The 22,136-nt window shown below is 35.7% G+C and overlaps 1 protein-coding gene across 1 annotated transcript in view; it reads right to left on the bottom strand.

The window, feature by feature from the left end:
• LOC145685653 (G-protein coupled receptor GRL101-like) overlaps positions 1-22,136 on the bottom strand; it is a 452,342-nt gene that overhangs the window by 75,222 nt on the left and 354,984 nt on the right. The window lies entirely within an intron of this gene.

Genomic DNA, 22,136 nt, shown 5'->3' with positions numbered 1-22,136 from the left:
GAGGAACAATAGTACAAAATTCCACACACCGCGATTCAGGAGCTGTATAGTCCATTCCACGTTGGATTCAAGCTGTTTTGGACGCAAAAGGAGGCCGCACACCATACTAGGTATGGTTTTCATACTTTTGCAAACGTTTTAGATTTTTTTGTCCACTCCTGTACACTCCTTTTGAGTATGGAATTTGAACCGTAAGCTTATCATTTCTTGTTGAGCTAACATAAACCAACACCAAAATTTGGTTACTTTATGAAAATAAGCAAAAGAAATAAAACCTATACTTTCATTGTTCACACTATTAATGGGTTAAAGATGTCAGCACTATTTGCATTATTCAGAAAGTTGTTTCCAGTTGTAGACATTAGAGAAATAATGACTAGAAATCTGCATTAATAGTTTCTCATTACATTTCTCTGGAATGTCCACACAACTAAACCATTGTGAATTACAATAGCAATAAATGATTGTAATAAATTTAACGGATGACACAAACACAATAAATTTAACAGATGACACAAACACAATTTTAAATTTCGAATACAAGATATGCTACATGCTCTTTATTTAACAGTCTTTTATTTGAGCAGTTTTCAGAGAAATGTAGTTTTCAAAACTTAGTTCATTATTTAAAGCAGATGTATTTAAAATTACAGAAAAAACAATAGAATCATGAAAAGAGATTTAAACACACGCAATGGAAAGGTTTGTAGTTAACGCTAGAGAGCAGAGTAATTAGTGACAACGAAGGAAGAGTAGAATGCACACATTACCATTGCAAATTAGGATTCGAATGTGTCCTTTTTATTCTCTTAAAAATATATGGACGAGTTTTGCATATAGGCTTACAATCTTGTTTTGAATTACTGTAAACATGAATTACAGAAAGCATAAAAATGTCTGCAATAATATTTACGAAAATTGGATAGTAAATTGCATGCCTTCACAAGTAACACTTTGAAGAAATTGTGGAGAATTAAATGAGTAACACCCGTCATTTGTTGACTGATGGAAATTTTCCAGTCTTGTGGAAATTGATAGCACAATTAAGTAAGTGAGGACAAACAAAAGTTTTTAAGCAAACTTCTGAAATCCACAGAAATACACATTCTTGTCTATTTAATGGAAACGAATGGAGTCGCAAACACTTCATATACATGGATTAGCTGAGTTGTTTATAATGGCATGTTGTGGCAAAGTCTATACTACGTGAGGCACAGTAGAACAGCAGTACCCAGTGAACTGAGCAGATGGTGATAGACTAAGATGGTCAATTTTTCTGATTTGCAGGATTAGGATTAGGAATTAGACTTCAGGGTTTTCGATATCTATGGCCATGTGAGCCCCTCGCGTATAAGGGATGACGTTCCTTGCCGATCACACTATCCGGGTAAGGGGAAGGAAGAAGGATTGGAGAAAAAAGAAAGCGACCTGGAACCTATATGTTAGGTACGATCACGGCAATTGTCTGGTGTGAATGAGGAAAACTTAAGAAAACCTCATTCGGAATGTCTAACCTGATAAAGCTTTTACACTTTTTCGACCAAATGTCCCCACCGAGAAACCCATCCGGGACCGTTTGCACAAAAGAGGTGAGCCTTTAGCGACTACGCTACGCGAGACCACTCTCTGATTTCCAAAGACAGCAAAGTATTGGCACTCGGTTATGAATTGTACGCATGACGAAAGCGGTATGTAGAGTGTGTCGGAACAGTGTCGAAGATACCGACAACCTTCAAAACCACATCAGCGAAGAGGTTCAGTGGTTGAAAGAAAAGTTTCTGCCAAGCATTAAAGAGGATTATCACTTGGAATTGTCGTGCGATTGCCGTACAAGTGATGGAGAAACTTAACGTGCACCTCCCACAGCCTGTGTCGACAATCACAGTACGTCAAGAGTTACTTGACACGAACGTATTGGGTTAGAATTCAACTGGCAAAACTGTTGATAAGACACCATAACGATCAAGCTAATAAGAGACCATATTTCTGCAGAACAATGCCTGGACAATTGTATCCTGGTATATCTCTCTAAACCTTTTTCTAAGGAACAACACGGAAGATTGCTTTCCTGGAATTCAAAGTGATCTGACATGTCGTCCATCGAGAATCATGTGTTTAATTCAGTTCGTCGATACTTTGAACGTCGCCATCCATTAGTAATGCTACCGCGAGACGGGAAATAAAAGGTTTTCGTCTCGATTCTCGAAGAATTAATTCTTGTCTCTAACTGTCTTCTAGTCAGGTTTTATAAATTACAGTACAAAAATCATGCACTGTCTTTCTTCCTTAATTTCATCTGAAAGATAACAGAATTCTTCCGCAAGTCCACAAAGGATGTGATATATCAATAGCTAAAGGATATTTTCTTATTGGAATGTAATGTGTAATGAGTTGCGTATCTCCAAACGTTAATATATTCTCTTCACTGTGTTCGTACAATCAAGTTATCAATTTGTAGATTTTGTATTATAAATCATGTAATAGTAAAAAGATCTAAAGCTTGGGTTAAGTAATGTTACCCACAGGGCACATGGCACTTTCCGTCTCGTCTCAAATTAAGAAATGTACTTCTCTAGACTCTGGTCTCTCGTGAGCAACACTAATAGCATATCATATGTGATATATTGGGTGTTATGCAGAGTAATTTTGATATGATAGCGCCATATTAAGGGTTTGACTAACGTTTAGTTATTAGAAGTGTATTCAGAATCTCTCTTCACTTGATTAGCACGTAGTAACTGAGTAAGTTAATCACATGGGACTAATTAATTTAGCGCAGAGAGTTCCTTTGTTCAGCCACAATAAACTTATATTATGAGAATGTAAAGCAGAGCCGTGCCATGGAAAATCAGCGCCCGGGGCAAGAGTGTACGACGGCGCCCCGCCTATATTCCAAAGAATTTTTCCTATATTTTTCCTTTTTTCTCCCGATTTTTTTGCCCCCCTTACTTCGGCGCACGGGGCCGTCGCCCCGCTCGTCCCGCCCCCACGGCACGGCCCTGATGCTAAGGCAATTAATAGCCTTTCTTTCACCTCATCGGTTGAGGTAACTATGGAGCAGCTATTTAGCTGAGTCGTCTACAAGAGCAGCACTTGAGCTCTTCGCAGCCACATGGTTAGCGTTAGTGATGGGTAAATTTCCGGGAAGATATTTTTCGGCAATATTCCCTGGGAATATTCCCGGGAAGATTCTCAAAATGGGAATTTATCCGGGAATTTATGTACAATTAGAAAGAAAATTGCATTCTATTACTATATTATGATTTCAAAGTTGAATTAATTTTTATATCACAGCATATTATTACTGTTGTCTACAGAGGATTCTTTAAAATGTATATTCTAAACGGTACTATGTTACTTTATTAACACTTTATTATTTTTAGAGAGTACGCATAAATGTATATTTATTTACAATATGTTCTATCAATTAAATATGTGTGAAAAAATTATATAGTAAATTATATAGCCTAGTAACAGTTTAAATTTATATGTAAGTGGATTTGCTTAACTTGACTCTATTACTTATATTATAAACACATTAAATTTATAATTGTTATAAACCAATTAGATTGGGTAAATGCTAGAAGATTCATGTCTCACCAATTTATGTTCACAAAATTTGCAAGATACCTATTTATATTTTAGCACGTAACATTGCCATACACGACTTTTCATTCTATGTATTTCTCGAAATTCCTTACGTAAATTCACATCTGAAAAAAAAAAGTCCGAGTACCTCTTCAGAAATTCGAGTCAGAGAGAGGAGACAGTCCGACGTGGCTAATGGTGGTTCAGGGTTTATTGATAGTACTTCATCTCTATTTCTACATAATTCTAAATTACTTTACAAAATGGTTCCTTTTCATCATTTGTAAATTAGTACGTTACTTTGCTAATTTTGGCCGTTTTTAGCATTAGGGGCCAGATTTTGCACCTACTTTTTTGCGACTTCTGCTTATTAATCCCATAAATACATCCTTCAGAAATAAATACATTGATTATAATCTGATTTCGTAACTGTTTATAAGATGTGATATCAAACCACGAAGAAAACATTTCGTATTTCACACAGATTACGCATGCGCATGTTTAGACTTTTGTAGTTGCCACATTTATTTTTTCTTACTCGATGTATAGGGGATATATTAGTTAATCATACCTAAATCAACTTACTGCCTGAATTAAGAGTAGATTCTGAATACCAAAAAGTACACTCTTTTTAGTACAGAGCTACGACACAAACTAATCGCGTGATTAACGAATTCTCTCTGAACACCGCTCATTATATTTAGTTAGCACCTACTACGTCACGCAACACCAGCAAACAGTTCTGTTCCTCATTCCGTAACAGTCTTAGCACAATTTGTGGATGGCAAACGAACGCAAATAATGCAACAAGAATTACAACTGCTACGACGACTATAGCAAACTAAAACGCTAATATTGCTTTGCATCGAAGCAAATCACTACGTTATAAGGCGTCTGGGGTCTGGTGGACTCTCATACAACCAGCGTGGAAGGCGATGACTCAGGAATATATGTCCAACGGTTACTAGATTCGATACCATGACGTGCAGCCGTTCTGAATGCACTACCTGTAGGCTTCATACCTTACTCATTTATAAAGATTATGTTTTCCGTTAGTTGTGCAATTGTAATAATTTCTACACAAATATGCACGCTTGTGTAAAAGTTATCATGCTTTCATTTATTCTTCTTCATCTCAGAATATACGTCTCAATCTATCTCGGTTCATGGTGCGGTAAGAACAGGTCCATAGCCAGAACACTACAAAGATTTTTCCGGAGGGGACGGGGAGCTAACTTGACTTTACCTTAGCAAAAACTTGCCTATCAATACACAATTGAGTTTAAGTGGAAATTAAGATGGTCACAACGGGAGCAGCCCCAGGCGCTCACCCAAAAATTGTTGTTGGAAGGGTCCAGGCTGTGGAGGATATTATTCTGTGCTCGAAAAGGACGATTAGTAACTTTAAAATATTTCTACGTAGATTTTCAGAAAAAATAATAGAATAGATTGTTTTTATAAGAGAAACAGTGCAAGATCAAATTTTCATCATAACGTCAATCATTTCTTTGATAAACAAATACAGTTTTATTGAGAAAGTGTACAAATATATGTTGAATTAGGAAGTTTTGAGGCGGAGTTCGAACCCAGTGAACCTCCAAGTGGTTGCGAACAAATTGCAAAAAAAAAAAACATCGCATTCGATTCAACTTTACTTATCGTGAAGGAAATCTCTAGTTTTGGTGCACGCCTTCCAAATATAGTTTCATATTTTGCGTAACTATTCTAAAACTTATATTGGGTTTTCGATCTTCCGAAGTACAAATTAATCTAGAGGGGAGCGAGCGCGCACCTTCATTCCCTAATGGGCATCCTTGTCTGTCACTGTGCTAATTAGCTTCGGATAAATTAGAAACGTATCTTCCAATACACGTTATGTGCTCAGTGTGACGGTACTTGTTTATCTATGCTAAGACAATTTTGTGTGTATGCCTATAATGAAGATAGAGAAAGGATTTTAATTACAAACAAAAACAGGTACGATTTGTTTCGATTTGAGTTTAGTTTAGTATACTTTTCAGGAGCGAGGCTATATGAGAGATGGATCTACTGCTTGACGCAGGGTCCGTACCAAATGAACTATGAATCGAACACGGGTCTCTAACGCCAAAGGCGTGTACACGAACCGCTTAGTCACGAAAAAGCCCTACCCCTAGATTTAGATGGCTTTGTGGATCCATAGTATTTATAATCTAATGTCCTCACAAATTCCGACAGCGCTACTAGACACTTACAGGCCTTTTTAAAGGAACATTCCAGATGGTAGCTCACGAGGTTCGTATTCCACTTAATCAATAGGTCCCGTCTCATATAGCATCGTTGCTGAAAGGAACGTTAAACTTAAAAAATCAACTCATTAGAGGAACACTAAATTAGTGTCTTATGCCTAGGTGTGTTTCAAAGATCCTTCTTATGTACACTCATGTCCAAAATTATTGTCGCATGTCTATAAATATGTTGTTGTAGCTTGTCCGTTTAACAACACTATGTTTTACTCATTCTAATTTTCGAATTTATAATTCTTTTCCTATGCAATTTACCACAAATATACATTTCCCGATTATACACATAGTATTAGTGTTAAAAGTACCCTGCAAAATCACTATCAAATTATATTCTTACAAGAAGACTGTTATATATATGCATCAGAGTAATTAATGCTCATATACTAGTTTCAGGATTGAGGAGAGATAGAATTAAGTTAGAATGTTTCTGTTTCTTTGAGATTTCATTTTCTCTTTGAAATATTTCCATCCATTGAATATAAACATACATCTCCGAATTGGTAAATAAACAAAACGAAGGTAATCAAGAATATCCAGAAGTCGCATTGAAGAGCTTCCAAACAAAGGTACTAAACGAGCCATACTTTCTTGTCAAAATTCTTCTCAATGTTGCAACTACATGTATGTAATGGAATGTATAATGAAATATTTCATACACATTACACCAATTTTCATTGAGACCTATTTTTATGCTTACTGTTTGCACTTTTTGCTATTTGTACGCCTTTCTTTATATTTATACTATTTATGTTAGCTAATTACTACACTTACTGTGGGCTTAATTTAATTTAATCTGGCATCCTTTCTAAAGTTCCTTTGCGAATATATTTTTTAAAAAGTGTATTAATTAGTAATAATTGACTCTGAGATGAACGTGTCCTAGTTAGATTTGAACAAAGTGCGTAAGATTTCCGTCTGTTGGAAATAATTACATTTTGATTTAATTACTTAAAAAATAGGAAACTAATTAGTGGTGTTCATAGTGTATGTACGAAAGATCAGATAAATTAAGGAATGTGAATGATTAGCTTGGAAACAGGGCGTCATTTGGGGAAGCAGTACGTGGGGGAGGGCAATTGCTCTTTCCTGAGCTTGAAAAAAAAACGAAAATATGATTATTCGTTTACGTCCAACAGTTATGCCGGCTAGGTTAAAGGAGACGGTGATGATGAGTAATGAATTAATTAATGAGGAATGAAGAAAGTGGGAGGAAACGGGAGAGCCCCTAGAAAACCCACGCATACGCTGTTTGTCCACCATAAAGGTCACTTGGCGCACGAGTTGGGATCGATCCAAGGACCCCATGCATCAGAGGTGAAAGCTCTGCCACTGAGCCACTGCAGCCCCCTTCCCTGAGTTTGTGACACATATGATTTTTAATTTTTAAAAAAACTGAATAATGATATACTAATAAAACCTGAAACTATTAGGTTGGTGTACGATCTCATAACTCGCAATTCTCACAACTTAGCACTCGACATGTTTTAGTACATTTTCTTAATAAAATAATACTCTTTTATTTTTAGCAGAGAAATGATTGATGTAGTCAAAACATTCGACGCTATACTTCATCTGCACTCTTCGTTTCTTATAAAAACAATTTACTGTAGCTCAATTATTTATTCTGAGATTATAGAAGTCAGTTGTTAGCAACTGCTTATAGTCTTTTTGAATGCAGAATAACACACATTAGTACAACACACATAGTTTCGGGCCCTCTCCCTGAACTTTGGACCCCTATTAACTGAAAACTCAGATTCGCGTCTGTCACATCCCATATTTTTCCTTTTTTAAGGTAGCGATAGTGCTCACAAAATCGAATTAACTTGAGGAGATGAAACTTCAGAAAACCTTGTTCAAAGGTAAATTGAATCTATATTATCACATTCGAGTCGGAGCCAATTCCTGCGATGTTTTTCCCTGAAGTCGGCGTTTTATGCGATACTTTTCGATTTTTATATAACAAAATACTGTAAAAACGTTAGAGCAATCAAATATTTATTTTCTTGAAATATGAACTTAGTACTACAGAATACAGCATTATCAACCTGTTTTCTCATTTTTATATAACTTTTTATATTTTCTAAAACAAATGAACCTTTTTCTGTTATAAAAAATGTCCGATAAGCAATATAATTGATTATAACGTCCCTCTCGAGTCAAAGGGACGTATCTGATGTTTTCAACTTTTCCCAGAAGACAAGTTTAAAGATATTATCACAAGTTTATTTTATCGTGTTCTGTCAAAATTTAATTTGATCTCGTAAGTTGCATACCTGACACGAAGGATCAAACTAAATTTTAAAAGAAGACGAGAGAATAAATAATGAGAAAAGATTTAAACTTATCTCCTGGAAAAGTTAAGAAAATGAGATGCGCCCTTTTGTCTCGAGAGGGACTATAAGTATGCACATGTGTTCTTTTTGGCGCATTACGGCCCCTCAAATGTTACAAACCATCAATACAAACATTAGAAAGTTTGAAATGGCATAAAGGTATAAGTATAAAATAAAAATACAGTGCAAGACCGATTATTTCTATTTTTCGCCTGGAGTCGCCCTTTTGTCCTTCGCCCTTTTGTCGTTTTATCTTTTGTCGTTCGCCCTTTTTGCGTTCGCTGTTTTGTCGTGCTACCATTGTTAGAACATGTATAAGAATATAAATGAATAAACAAATACGATTGATGTACCTAAGAAAATATTACAAAGAGATATTTCCCACCCACTAGCATAAATGTTTATTTTACAATCATCCTTATTGGCCAGTCATTACAAGCTAAAAAAACTCAACCTCCCCCCGCATAAAAGCACCAGCAACAAAGGGCGCCCATGTTGTGGTTTCCAGGGGGGAGTATAAGCGACGTTTCAAATATAGTTTCAAATTTTGCTGTAATTAATTTAAAAATTCTATTGCGATTTCAATATTCCCAAGTACAATTTCCTCTTAGGGGGCGAGCGCCTCATCTTGCTCCCCTGATGGGCTCCCTTGCTGGCAACATAATCTGGGTCAATATTTGAATCCTGAATTTCACATCCAGAATCAACAGCAAACTCATCAAGCATATTCCATATTTCTTCTTCGGATAAATCTCCCATTTTGAGAGAAAAAAAAATGCATATACAGACGCGGGAAATGTATGCCAATTGTTATCGCTCTGCACCGGATGCACTGACACCTGGATTTTTTTACAAGTACCAAAAGGATCACAAAGTATATACGGGAAATCGAAAGTTGTCTGCGGATAGCCATCCAATGTTCAAATTAACGGAAATTTCACCGCGTCAGGGTAACGTGATCCGTCCACTGAGGAAAAGAAAAACAACACAGCTATGTGCACAGCAAAAAATGAGGTGTTGAAACAACACAAAATGACTACCACTTTGGCGTGGTCAATTCAACACCAAGCACATCGCCTTCAGAGCATATCAGAAACACCTCCTTACTGGCTGTGAATATCTGCATTGTTTTTTATTGTTTGGTATGAGCAAAGCATTGCGAAATATATTTCGCATTTATAGCAAGTAACTAATAACCTTCTATGTTTTCTATGTGAATCATCTGACAACAGTTACACATGTAGCAGTGCTTCCATCTGTTTTCTTTATCCGTTATTCTTGTGTCTTTGCACGTATGAACAGAAAATGGCAAAACTGTTGCCTATGTAACTCTTGTCAGACAATTCTCAGGTTTACAACAATATTATTGTGACCGATTCCAAAAAACATAGAATATTATTCGTTACTTGGCATAAGTGCCAAATATATTTTGCAAAGCTTCGCTTATTTTAAACGATACCTACCAATTCAAATTCTCTCAGGTAGTTATGAGTTATTTCTGATATGCCGTGAAGGCGATGTGCTTGGTGCTGAATTAACACACAAGTAACACGCTAAAGTGGTAGTCATTTTGTGTTCTTTCAACACCTCATCTTTTACAGTGTGACGTGCTGAGACTCGAATGTGTTATAAAATTGAAGGTGGCTATGTTTGTGGCTCTTAACTTCTTGAACCGCACGACCGATTTCGATCAAATTTTTGAAGTAGATACGGTTCCGGCCTGGAAGTGTTTTTAGCCAATCACTTTGACGTTAGAACTTAGGGATGAAGAAGGAGGGGGAGATAGCGAAAATAAATAAAACTTAATAACTATTGAAGCAAACAACCAATCTCCATCAAATTTTTAATATAGATTACGTTCGAGACTGGGATGTGTTTTATCCTTTCTCTTTGACGGAACAGCATGAGGGAAGGAAAGGACGGAGAGATGTTTAAAAAATAATATAAATAAAAATAAAAATGACTAGGTTTGTGACTTAATAACTCTTGAACCATCCGGTAGATCTCAATCAAATTTTCAACATAGATGAGGTTCGGACAGGTGGTTCAAGAGTTATTAAGATTTTTATCATTTCACTTTGACGGTAGATCTCAGGGGCCGGGAGGGGAGGAGCGTAAATATATGAAAATGAACAAAACTTAATAACTCTTGAACCACCCGTCCGATCTTGATCAAACTTTCAACATAGATAAAGTTCGGGCCTGGGATATTTTCCTTATTTCAATTCTATGATGCAACATAGAGGAGGGGGAGGAGGATATATATATATATATATATATATATATATATATATATATATATATATATATATATATATATATAATAAAAATGAAAGTGGCTCTCTTTGTGACTTCATCACTCTTAAACCACGTGACCGATCTTAATCAAGTTTTCAACATAGGTCAGGTTCGGACCTGGGGTGGTTTTCGGACCTGGGGTGGTTTTTATGATGTCACTTAGACGATAGAACTTAGGTCTGGGGGAGAAGAGGGAAGATATATATAAAAATAAATAAAACTTAATAACTCTTGAACCACCCGGTAGATCTCAATCAAATTTTCAACATATATGAGGTTCGGACGGGTGGTTCAAGAGTTATTAAGATTTTTGTCATTTCACTTTGACGATAGATCTCAGGGGCCGGGAGGGGAGGAGCGTAAATATATGAAAATGAATAAAACTTAATAACTCTTGAACCACCCGTCCGATCTTGATCAAACTTTCAACATAGATAAAGTTCGGGCCTGGGATATTTTCCTTATTTCACTTCTATGATGCAACATAGAGGAGGGGGAGGAGGGATATATATATAATAAAAATGAAAGTGGCTCTCTTTGTGCCTTTATCACTCTTAAACCACGTGACCGATCTTAATCAAGTTTTCAACATAGGTCAGGTTCGGACCTGGGGTGGTTTTTATGATGTCACTTAGACGATAGAACTTAGGTCTGGGGGAGAAGAGGGGAGATATATATAAAAATAAATAAAACAATAACTCTTGAACCACCCAACCAATCTCCATCGAGTTCTCAACATAGATGAGGTTCGGGCCTGGAAAGCTTTTTATACATATATGTATTCACTTTGACAGTAGAACCTAGGGGAGGGGAAGATTTACTGTATATATAAAAATAAATAAAACTTAACCCTTGAACCACCCAACCGATCTCGATCAAATTTTCAAGATGGATGACGTTTTTCGGCGTGTGATATTTTTTTTTATCATTTTACTTTGAGGGTACAAAGTAGGGTAGGAGGAGGGAGAGATATTTGTAAAAGATTTAAATGAAAGTAACTGTCCTTGTGACTTCATCACTTGAACCACCCGATCGACCACGATCAAATTTTCAACATAGATGCGGTTCGGGCCTGGGATGGACTTTATCTATTCATTTTGACGATAGAAGTTTGAGTAGACGGAGGGGAATTAAAATAAATAAAACTTAATAACTCTTGAACAAAACGATCAATCTCGACCAAACTTTTAACATAGATGAGGTTCGAGCCTGACATGTTTTTTTATCATTTTACTTTGATAGTAAAACTTAAGGGAAGGGGAGGGTATATATATATATAACCACCTGACCGATCGATGATAAAATTACTTGTTTCAGAAGACGTTTTAAATTCTTATGCATGTTATAGGTTAGGGATCTAATATAACTATAACTACCTGTATTTCATGTAGGTTGGCAATATTTGAAAACTTTTTTTTTCCTTTTTCCCTTCGAAATACCACCAATTTATCTGGTTGAGAGGATTTAAAGCGACGTTCTTGAATTAAAGTCGATGTACTATATCGTCCTTTATAGACAAGTGCTTCTTTCTCCTTTCTTTATATGTGCTTGTGTGCGTGTGTTTGCCCATTTGCTCTTATTTGTGTAACTGAAGGGTACTTCCTGCGAGTCCTAGTACCAAAATTAGTTCCGAATGAACCTCCAGGGACAATAAAATTATCCTCTGTTGAGAACTTTCGTTTCCTTTTTTTCCAGTAGGCTCCCAACAGATGGAAAGTTTCGTATGATCTCATTATGAAGGCAGTTGTTGGTATCATGTCATGTAGAAAATGCTCACAACCGCAGGATGTTTGGTAGATTTAAATGTTTAGCAATTTTTTTTTAAAAAAATATATACACTACATGGCAATATTTACGGACAATTTTCATATGTGCGAAGTTTCTTCTAATCCCCAAGTATCTAATTCCCAAGTATCTTCTAATTTGAAGTATCATATGCACGGAAATTACCAACTAAATGACTTCCTCTGTCTACATGAATTCCTGAATAGCTCTAACTGCGTACGTTCATTAACAGAACCTCGTGTTGTGGGTCCAGAACAATTCACACTCATTTCATTATCTCATCTTCTCATATCAATTTAAGTAATTTGTTTTTTCCTATTATTAAGCATATTCTTCTGGCTCTCAACCTTCACGCATTACATTTTTTTGGTTCTTATTAATGTGTTTCATATCTTATTAACCTTCATGTACTCTCATTGTTTGATGTTATTCTTTTTGTGTCATATTCTATTAGCCTTCATATGCCACCACCATACCACCTTTATAACCACCATACGTTATTATTAAGGCCGAGGAGTTTATGCTATAACATATATTTATTTTACATGGAAATCAGATAATGGGGTAAGATCTTCACGTATCAGTCGAAACCCTGCTGAAATAAGCAAAGTTGATGGGACATATTTTGACATATTTTCCACATTTTCCAACTTGGAGACAAACTTTTTCACTTTACTAATGATAAGACATATTTCTATATAAAATGTGCAACACACTTGCACAAAATCGATAATTTTTTATTCTTTTCTTATATGCCTTCTGCCAAAGTAATAAAATCTGCGTTCTTGCTGTGGTCGATTGAACTTGCATCAGACTATGCGAAACGCATTTCGTTTTCTACCAGGTTAAAATTTAGTACGGGATAAATAATACCGCCTTGCGTTATAATGTCGAAAATTGTTTAAAACAAAGAGCTCTCTGGTCATTGTTGAACGTGAGCACGACAATCACAACTGTTCTTTTTTCTTTACATTTTTTAACAAAAACAAACAAATTAGCATTTTGTGCTGAAAAAATAGTTGTTTTTACGTCAGTCAAAATGAACACTAGTTTTAGCCAGGCAGGCAGCAGGGAAAATGTAGAGAATGCTTCCTGTGAAGCAATCTGTTTCGTTGAAGTTAAGAGCATACGTTGCAGAATTTGGGAGCGTTGTGTTCTCTACAGATGATAAGATATTGTTCTGTAACTCTTGTGAATACAGTGTGCGATATTCTAAGAGATCTTCTGTATTGCAACATTTAGGCACGACGAAGGATAAAAGAAATGTGTTTAGGAAGAAAGCGAAATCACAAACGCTACTTCAACATGTGACATCGTCCCAGAGAATTCGAATGTCCTCTTTCTCCGAGGACCTGTGTAATGCATTTATCGCATCTGATATCCCTCTGTGGAAGCTGGAAAACCCTAATCTTCATGAGTGTTTGGAGAAGTACTGCGACAAGGAATCCACACTTAGGAAGGCCTATGTGGAAAATGTCTATAGTGAAACTATGTGTAACATCCGGCAGAAAGTGAAAAATAAAAATTTCTCGTTATCAGTGGACGAAACAACAAACTGTTGCGGAAGTTATATAGCCAATGTTGTGCTTGGTATTTTGGAACCGGAACAGGCTGGAGAAATTTTCCTTGTGCATGTTCAGCAGTTGGATAAAGTTAACCATTCTAAATTGCTGGTTGTATTGAAATCGCAATGCAGGTGGTTTTTCCAGAAGGCGTTCCTCGTGACAGGCTTCTCGGACTTGTAACAGATGCAGCTAGGTATATGGTGAAAGCAAGAAAAGCCTTGAAAGTTCTATATCCCAAAATGATCCACATTACCTGTCTGGCACACGAAGTCCACAGACTATGTGAAGAAATTAGAGCATGGTACACCATCGTAGATCGCTTTGTGTCAAATATGAAGAAATTTTTCTTGAAGTTTCCATCATGACGCCAGGCCCTAAAGGAGGCTGCTCCGGATATTGCTTTGCCACCACAGCCGGTGGTGACATGGTCGGGAATATGGCTTAAAACAATTCAATATTACTGCACCAATCTGCCTATTCTTGCCGAAATAGCTACTGGATTTCAAACTGAAGATGCAGCATAGATTAGTGTTGTTCAGGAATTGATTAATGATATTAAATTAAAAGATGATATTGTGTACATTTCTGCAAATTCTGGGTTTCTGGTGTCATTCATTGAGCGATTGGAGACAAATTATTTCAGTGTGCAAGACTGTCTTGACACCGTAGAAAATGTTAGAGCAAATTTGTCAACACCAAAGAGACCAACAGCAGATTTGGTGAAAGACAAGTTCCCTACCATCCTGAAAAATAATCCTGGAGATGGCACTTTTACCAACATCGCCGCTGTTCTGAGTGGTAACGGAGAATTACTCTCAAAAATGTTGAAGAAGATTTAACTCCTGCAGATACAGTGTTTGAGGTTTGCTCCTTTGACTTCATATGTGGAACGTACATTCTCACGCTATAAGTCGCTGCTTGTAGATAATAGGCGAAGTTTTACAGAAGAAAACCTGAAGATGCTCTTCGTGTCACAATGTAATGCTTAAAATTACTTTTTCCTATTGATTTGTCCAATCTTTATTTTTCATTTTCAAGTGTATAACATTGTATGACATTGAAATATATACATTCTCTCCATTTTTGTGTGTGTGTGTTCAACTAAAGGAAACTGAAATCACAAGTTATAGAGATTCGTTTCAAGCTGTTCAAATTAACACGAAAAACCTTCTATAATTATTTTATTTTAAAGAAAGGTCGTTTTGTAAGAGTAAGCCAAGCACAATAAAACATTAAAAAATACGATAGAGCTTTCCTTAAAATACAAAAAAAAAAAAAAAATGAAACCACAAAATGTTTCCTAAAAATGAGTTTGTAAATTTAGCACTCATATTTTAATTTTTTTCTGTGTTTTGGGGAGATGACATTTTTTGACTCTTTTAATTTTCGTGACATTTTTTCAAGTTCTTATGGCATATTTACATACATATTTTACAGTTTTATAGGGCATAAAGTCCCGGGTCCTAGTTATTATTGTTGGATTTGTACGAGGGTCATTTCATAAATAAAGCATACTTTTTGAGAGGATCTCTTTACAGGATTTTAATATAATCTCCGTGCTTGCCAATGACGGAATCCCAATGACCGAGTAGCTTCTGTATTCCATCAAGAATGCCATCGTTGTGAAGCCATCCAATGGTTCGGGTAACGACTGAAGAAAGCTCTTCCAGACATAGAAAGCAACGTCCACTCATACGTTATTTTTATATTTAGGAACAGGTCATAGTTTGGTTGACTCATCTCCTTAACAAAGAGCATGAGGTAACATTTTCCAACTGTATTTGCGAAGCTTCGTACACAGTTTCTACTTAAGAGCCAAAAAGTTGTATATCCATCAGGCAAAATGTTTCTCTTTTGTAAATCCTCTGTCAGAATTTGGTATACTCTCGCAGATGGTATCCCTGTCATGTGCGAAAGTTCCTCACATGTCACACGGCGATCTTGTCCAAGTGTATCTGCCAAAAGTTGCACACGTCTTTCATCGGTTGACGATTTCGCTCTTTCTGATTTTGCATCATCCTTTATCCTCACACGACCACTACGGAAACGAGTAGCCCAACGAGAAACTATACTACGGTCTACTGTTGTCTCACCACAAACCTCATATGAGGTACTGTGAATTTCTGTGGCGTGTTTGCCACATAAACTTTCGACCTGTAATCTTCAATGAACATTTACGCGAAACACCTACCGCTTCCATTTCCAACTCCTGACACAGCCATACTATGTTTACTAGAGAGCGCACAAGCACACACCCTGCTTCCTCAAAGCTTCATCTTCGACTGACGAAATGTTTACCTCGATTTCATCATCTACTTCGCAGTGTTGCTATAGTGTACATTATTTATGAAAGGACCTTCATATATGGCACTTATTTTATGCTAATTCTTCTTGTATATATCTAGGAATTATTTTGATAATAATAGTGAATAAAGAAAACCCCCTTAGACTAACTACAATTTTATGTACTCCGTAATACTACTAAAACACTTCCGACTAAGAAGAACACAACACTTAGGTAGCTAGGAAAAAAGAAATAAAGTTTCTAATATAGTCTAATAGTTCTACTGATATATTTTTGAAAAGGAATATATAGTATACTTCCGACTACCCGGTTTAAATATGATTTAAGGGAGACCGGATAACAAAGGAAAGTATGTCAGAGTTGTATAATTACTCATTTCCTGCCACACTAAAACCATTAAAATCATACTTGTTATACCAAAACCAGCTCTCATTCATACTTTTTGACCTCTTAGTACCGGTAAATATTTTAATAATGGTTATTATGTACTATGACGAACATTTTAAAAGTTTATTATAGGAAAAGTAAATCCAGAAATAGAAATATTTTACAGATTTTAAGATAAATTGTATAAAGTGTAACTTAATTTCAGGAAACAAAAAATGAAGTACACTATACATATATACAATTTTAAGACAAACAAAATATTAACATAAAGTTAGCCTTAAATAAAGTACTTAGAGTTGTTTTTATTACTCATTCGTAAATGATTACACAAATGTGAAAAGCTGAGCCTAAGTCAAAACTTACAGTTAGAACATAACACAATAGTGTAAGACAGTGGCGTATTTACGATTTTGTTTCGGGAGGGGGGATTTGCCTGGAAATGTGAAAATTCTGCAAGATATTTCATTTACTTTACTATACCAGGTAAGATTTCGGGGGTTCTTAAGCCCGGAAGCCCTCTATAAATACGCCACTGGTGTAAGAAGCAAGGATCAATGTTTAAAGTTTATATTTTATCTGGATTTCAAAGCCTTGTCCGAAGAAATTAGGTTCTCAAAAACAGGCAGGTTGACGAACAAACGGATGTCAAGTGGACATACATGGCGGAATTACATTTTTGTTAAATGGCACCTGAGAAAATATTTTTCAAGACAAATTCCATGCAAGAGATGAGTTTGAAACCTCGATAAAACTGCTAAAACAGTAGTATAAATCTTTAATGTTTTAACAATAAAAGAACTAAGACTCCAGAACAAAAATGTTAAAACTTATTATTTTCATTGCGTTTGGGAGAGTTACCCATTATAAAATCACCAAAATTTGTTCCATTTTATCTGACTCTTCGTCAATAGAAAATCAGTTAGAAACATTAAATGGAATGCGTATATTTTACATTTTTGGCAATTTTAATTTTGAATGATTTCTTTTGATTAATATAAGTAAAATCTGAACTGCCTTTCATATTGAAAAGATGCCTTTACGTAATTGTAACCTCTACGTAATTTTTAGTTATATTATAACGAAACTGAATCATCAAAATCTTACTTTAGATATTTTAGTAGATTGAAATTGCAAACGTTGGCAGCGAACATGTGAGACTAATTCATTATGTATATCAACAGTGGTATGTAAAATTTATTATTACATATTCTAATAAGGAAAATATACAAAATATGTAAACATAGCTTAGAAAATGATTATATTCACTAGACGTATCTTAATAAAACATATGATAAGATCCAGTGACGTGTTGTGAAATTTTATTTTATTTAAGCAATCTAATCTAGCTTGTCATTTATTTATTTACTTATTTATTTATTTATTTATAAATTCTAAAGCATCTAGCATTTGGACTAAAACCATTGCTACAAATAATATCTAAGATACTGACTTCTGTTGTTACACTATTGCTAATGTTACTCTACTACTAATACAGTATTATTATTATTATTATTATTATTATTATTATTATTATTATTATTATTATTATTATTATTATTATTATTACTGATATAAAAAAAATTATAATACGTTTAAAAAAAGTTGTCTGAAACTAGAAATACTTGAAGTGAGCCTTTTTTTCTTCTGACTTTCTCGCCAAAATAATTTAATGATTTGGTCATAGAAATTTCCGTAGCTCCGAAACTAGATCTTTTTCAATAGACATTACTGCTAAACTTTTAAAGACTGTCCTGGCCTTACAAATTGGTGTCCCTATCAAAATAATCATGTAATCTTAGCCTCTTTCTCAATGCGTCATATACATATTTTTCTTTCTGTACTGCCTTCTCCCAATGCTCCTTAAATTGGTCAATTTTTCTTTAAGTTTAGCTTTCAATTCTTTTAATTTACTATTACTTAATTTACTAATACATTAATCAATGTCATAGGATTGCTTTCGCAATATGGAAAACATCACATCACAAAATACTTGAGAATATCTTTAATATAAGAGGGAAATCTCAGTTTTTTAGTGAAACCAAAAATCCCACGATTGTTTATTAATGTTTATTAATTTCATTTTTCACCTGCCATTTATTCATGTAATGAAATAAAGTCCTTCCAATATTCTGACACAGTGCTAACCAAACGAGAATTATAGTTCCAGCGCGTAGCAGACACTTTGGGCAGCTGCCTCCTAATTTCAGTGTCCAAAGCATAACTCCTCTTTGTAGACAGAAGAATAATCGCATAACTATGAATTGTTGTAATATTAAAATGTCGAATACATATTTTCGTTTTAGGAGAAATATTAAGTTGAGGAGTACGAAGATCACTCTATATAATCATTTTATTTTCGTATGCTCAAGAAACAAAATTAAATCGCCGAAGATCAGAAATAATGCAGTCACAATTACTTCTAACTCCATACTCTGTCTCCATTTCACAAAATACTTGCTTCTACTGCAATAATCAGAAAGGGCAGTTGCATACTTTCCTCCCATACATCGCACAAGATTTAAGTATATCATTGCACTATTAAAAAACGAATATCGCAGTAAAATAGACATCCTTTATACAATTTATAAATTATTTTTACTAGTTTTGGTACAAATTTTATCCCATGATGGCAAAAGGATTTGACACTTTTCCACAGTCTCTATTTTAATAGTCGGCTGAGTAAGCAATCCCAAGAATTGCTTCCAGACCCCCAAGCAGTATCAAAGAATGACGCTAGAGCACTCGCTTAAGCTATTGTGCTTTTCTCTATACTAAACGCAATGTTAACTTGAGAGCCGAATCACAAGCGCATTAGTACATGCTGGCGCGCGAACCTTTTCGCAGGGAAGCCTTTGTATGTGTGTGTGTGTGTGTTTTGGTTGGGCTCTCATTCGCCAGGGTTTCAACTGGCGCTGCTCTGGGTCTCAGCTGATATGCGCGGAGCGGAGATTTCTCGTTCTTTTCCTGACGCTACGAAAAATGTTTCTTGGTTTATTTGTTTTTAATAATTCATGAAGACACGACAATAGTAATAAATGTATTGGAAATTCGCACGTGATGTATTTGCAATCCTCAATTAAAACTCGAGAGCATGAAAACTATTTTGATTATTCATTTCAATTGATTAAGGCAAGAAAGGATAAGAAATGAAGTTACTCTCATATATCTACCTGGAAAAGGTCAATCATAAGCAGAAACACACAAGCAGCCACCCTCCCACATAATAAATTAAAAATACGATTTTTTTTTCTCAAAGCACGGCAACTCTATGTTAGCAATGAGTAAACCAGCTGCGAACCGGCAACAATCATATCAACAATTCTTCAACAGTTTGGTCTGCATATTTTTCTCTTAGTCGAGAGTACACATTGTTGACAATTTACTTTGCTTGATTTTAAAGACGTTTCCATTCCTCGTGTTTGCGATAATACTGAGAAGATAATTCGGATTCATTCATGATTTCAATTTCGCGCTTAACACTCTCCATGGTTTCAGTTTCACTACACCCACGTACCCACACTAACACACATGCGAGGACGATATTTGTCAGAGCAGTGTTACTCTCTGCACAAAAATGGCAGAAGTTACATGTAAGTCCCGTTCTTTCTTTTGTTTCATTTATCAGCAGGCATAGAAGTTTCTTACGGGGTAGCAACTCTATTTAATTTACATATCATATAAAAATATTAAGCCATTTCCTATCCATTGTGGACGATTTCTAACATTGATCAATTAACTAATTTTACTGGTCTTCTGTTTTTGATATAAGATTTTTCAAGTTTATAATCTTGCAACACTTTCAAGAGACTCGCATTTTAGCTACCGGCTTTTCACTCATTTCTTTCATTCTCTCTTTCCGATTCTGAGTCGTGACGTCATTTTCATAACCCGTTACTAATGAATCTAGTACCGTTTATTTTAAATATTGTTTCTGTATTAACATTTTTATATACTTGAACTCAATTAGCTCTTTGAATTGATCTCCTAAGTAATGTTTTACGTGTGTAACGTGAAGAACTATGTAACATGCGCGGAGTCGCCCGAATTGAAGTTGCGTATCTCGGCTATCAGGATAAGGTCGCGGCGAGTATAGTGGCAGTATGAAGAACTTGCATCAAATATTCAGTTCCAATGTGAAGGAAGGAAAGCAATAGATTGATTTTCAAAATCGGTTGGTATTAAAAAAAAAAAGAAAAAGAAAGGAAGGAAAAGAATAATAATGTTAATGTTATGTGTGTTTTATCTTTGGGTGTGCATTGCGTAACTTACATACAAGGGTAAAAGTGTGGGGAACGTGAGGGACGCCGTCTCCTCACCTCCTAAGAATATATGTGGCGTCTCCCAGTTCATAAAAAAAATTACAATGGGCAAAGATAGGCAGAGGGACGCTGTGACGTCATGCCGCTACCTACCGTCCCCCTACCTTTTCAGGTCCACTTTTACTCCTGCTTATATACATGAGATAAATGCCACTAAGATCAAAGAAAGGGAGTAACTCAAAATCCCGTCCTTTTTTCAAAGCTCAATGTAGCTATAATCCTAAGTTATGTTTTACTGAATATAAATAACATCATAGTAAGTTTACAACACAATTTTGGAAGAAGAAACAATACAAAGACAATAATCAGGGACTCAAACTAGCGAAAAGTTCCGTTATGCTTTCCTGCAAAATACCCAAAATCGACATATGCCCTTTTGTGATTTTGACGATGACAGGGTCACTACAATTTTGCTTACACTTTTCTTGACATTTGAAAACACCCGTAATATTGATAATATTATTGCACTTCTTACGCAACAACAAAACACGTTCAAGTATAAATTCCACCTCGGATGTGCTAATCTTAGTTTCGAAATAATCTTTGATTAGAAATGCAAATTAATATGCATCCTTTTGCATCCGGGTCACTTTCGTTCAGGAGATGAATAGGCTATACGGAGAGTTCGTTCAGCAATATAGATTCAGTTTAGTAACAATTCATATGTTGTTATTACGACTGTGTTTTAAGCTCTGTTCTCCCTGCAATTTTTTTTTTCAGATATGACCATGGTCCACAGCAGTGCTGTATAAAATCAGCGCCCTGGGCGAGAGTATATGACGGCGCTCCCTTACATACTGAGGTCGACAGACCAAACGCGAAGCACCACCGTGGCTGGTGCGAGGCGCAAGAAAATTTTCAAAACTAAACCCTCCTTTTCCTTGATTTTGAGCACTTTTTATTACCTTTCCCCTCCATTATTATATTCTTTTTCCTCCCGAATTTGCGCTTTCTTACTTCGGCGCCCGGGGCCGTCGTCCCGCTCAGCCCCCAACGTCACGGTACTGCCATGGTCGCTAATCCTTGGGGATCGAAGCTCGGCCCCCTTGAAAGTTTACTTCAGCCTCCCAGAATCTATACATATATGTTTACTTGGTTGTTTCCTTGGATATAGGACAACGGGGCCCCCTAAAGTTATATAGAAATCGGCGCCGCTGGCCATACATAATACAGCTTTAAATAAGTCACAAATACTAGTGTATGAATGGAAATTTATTTTCGTTATGTTAATAAATATTAAATTCGATGCGTTTTTACAGACGTACAAT

The sequence above is a fragment of the Thermobia domestica genome, chromosome 5 (assembly GCF_964235325.1).
Source record: "Thermobia domestica chromosome 5, izTheDome1.hap1.1, whole genome shotgun sequence".
Classification (NCBI taxonomy): Eukaryota; Metazoa; Arthropoda; class Insecta; order Zygentoma; family Lepismatidae; genus Thermobia; species Thermobia domestica.
This window is presented reverse-complemented; position numbering and strand designations above follow the sequence as displayed.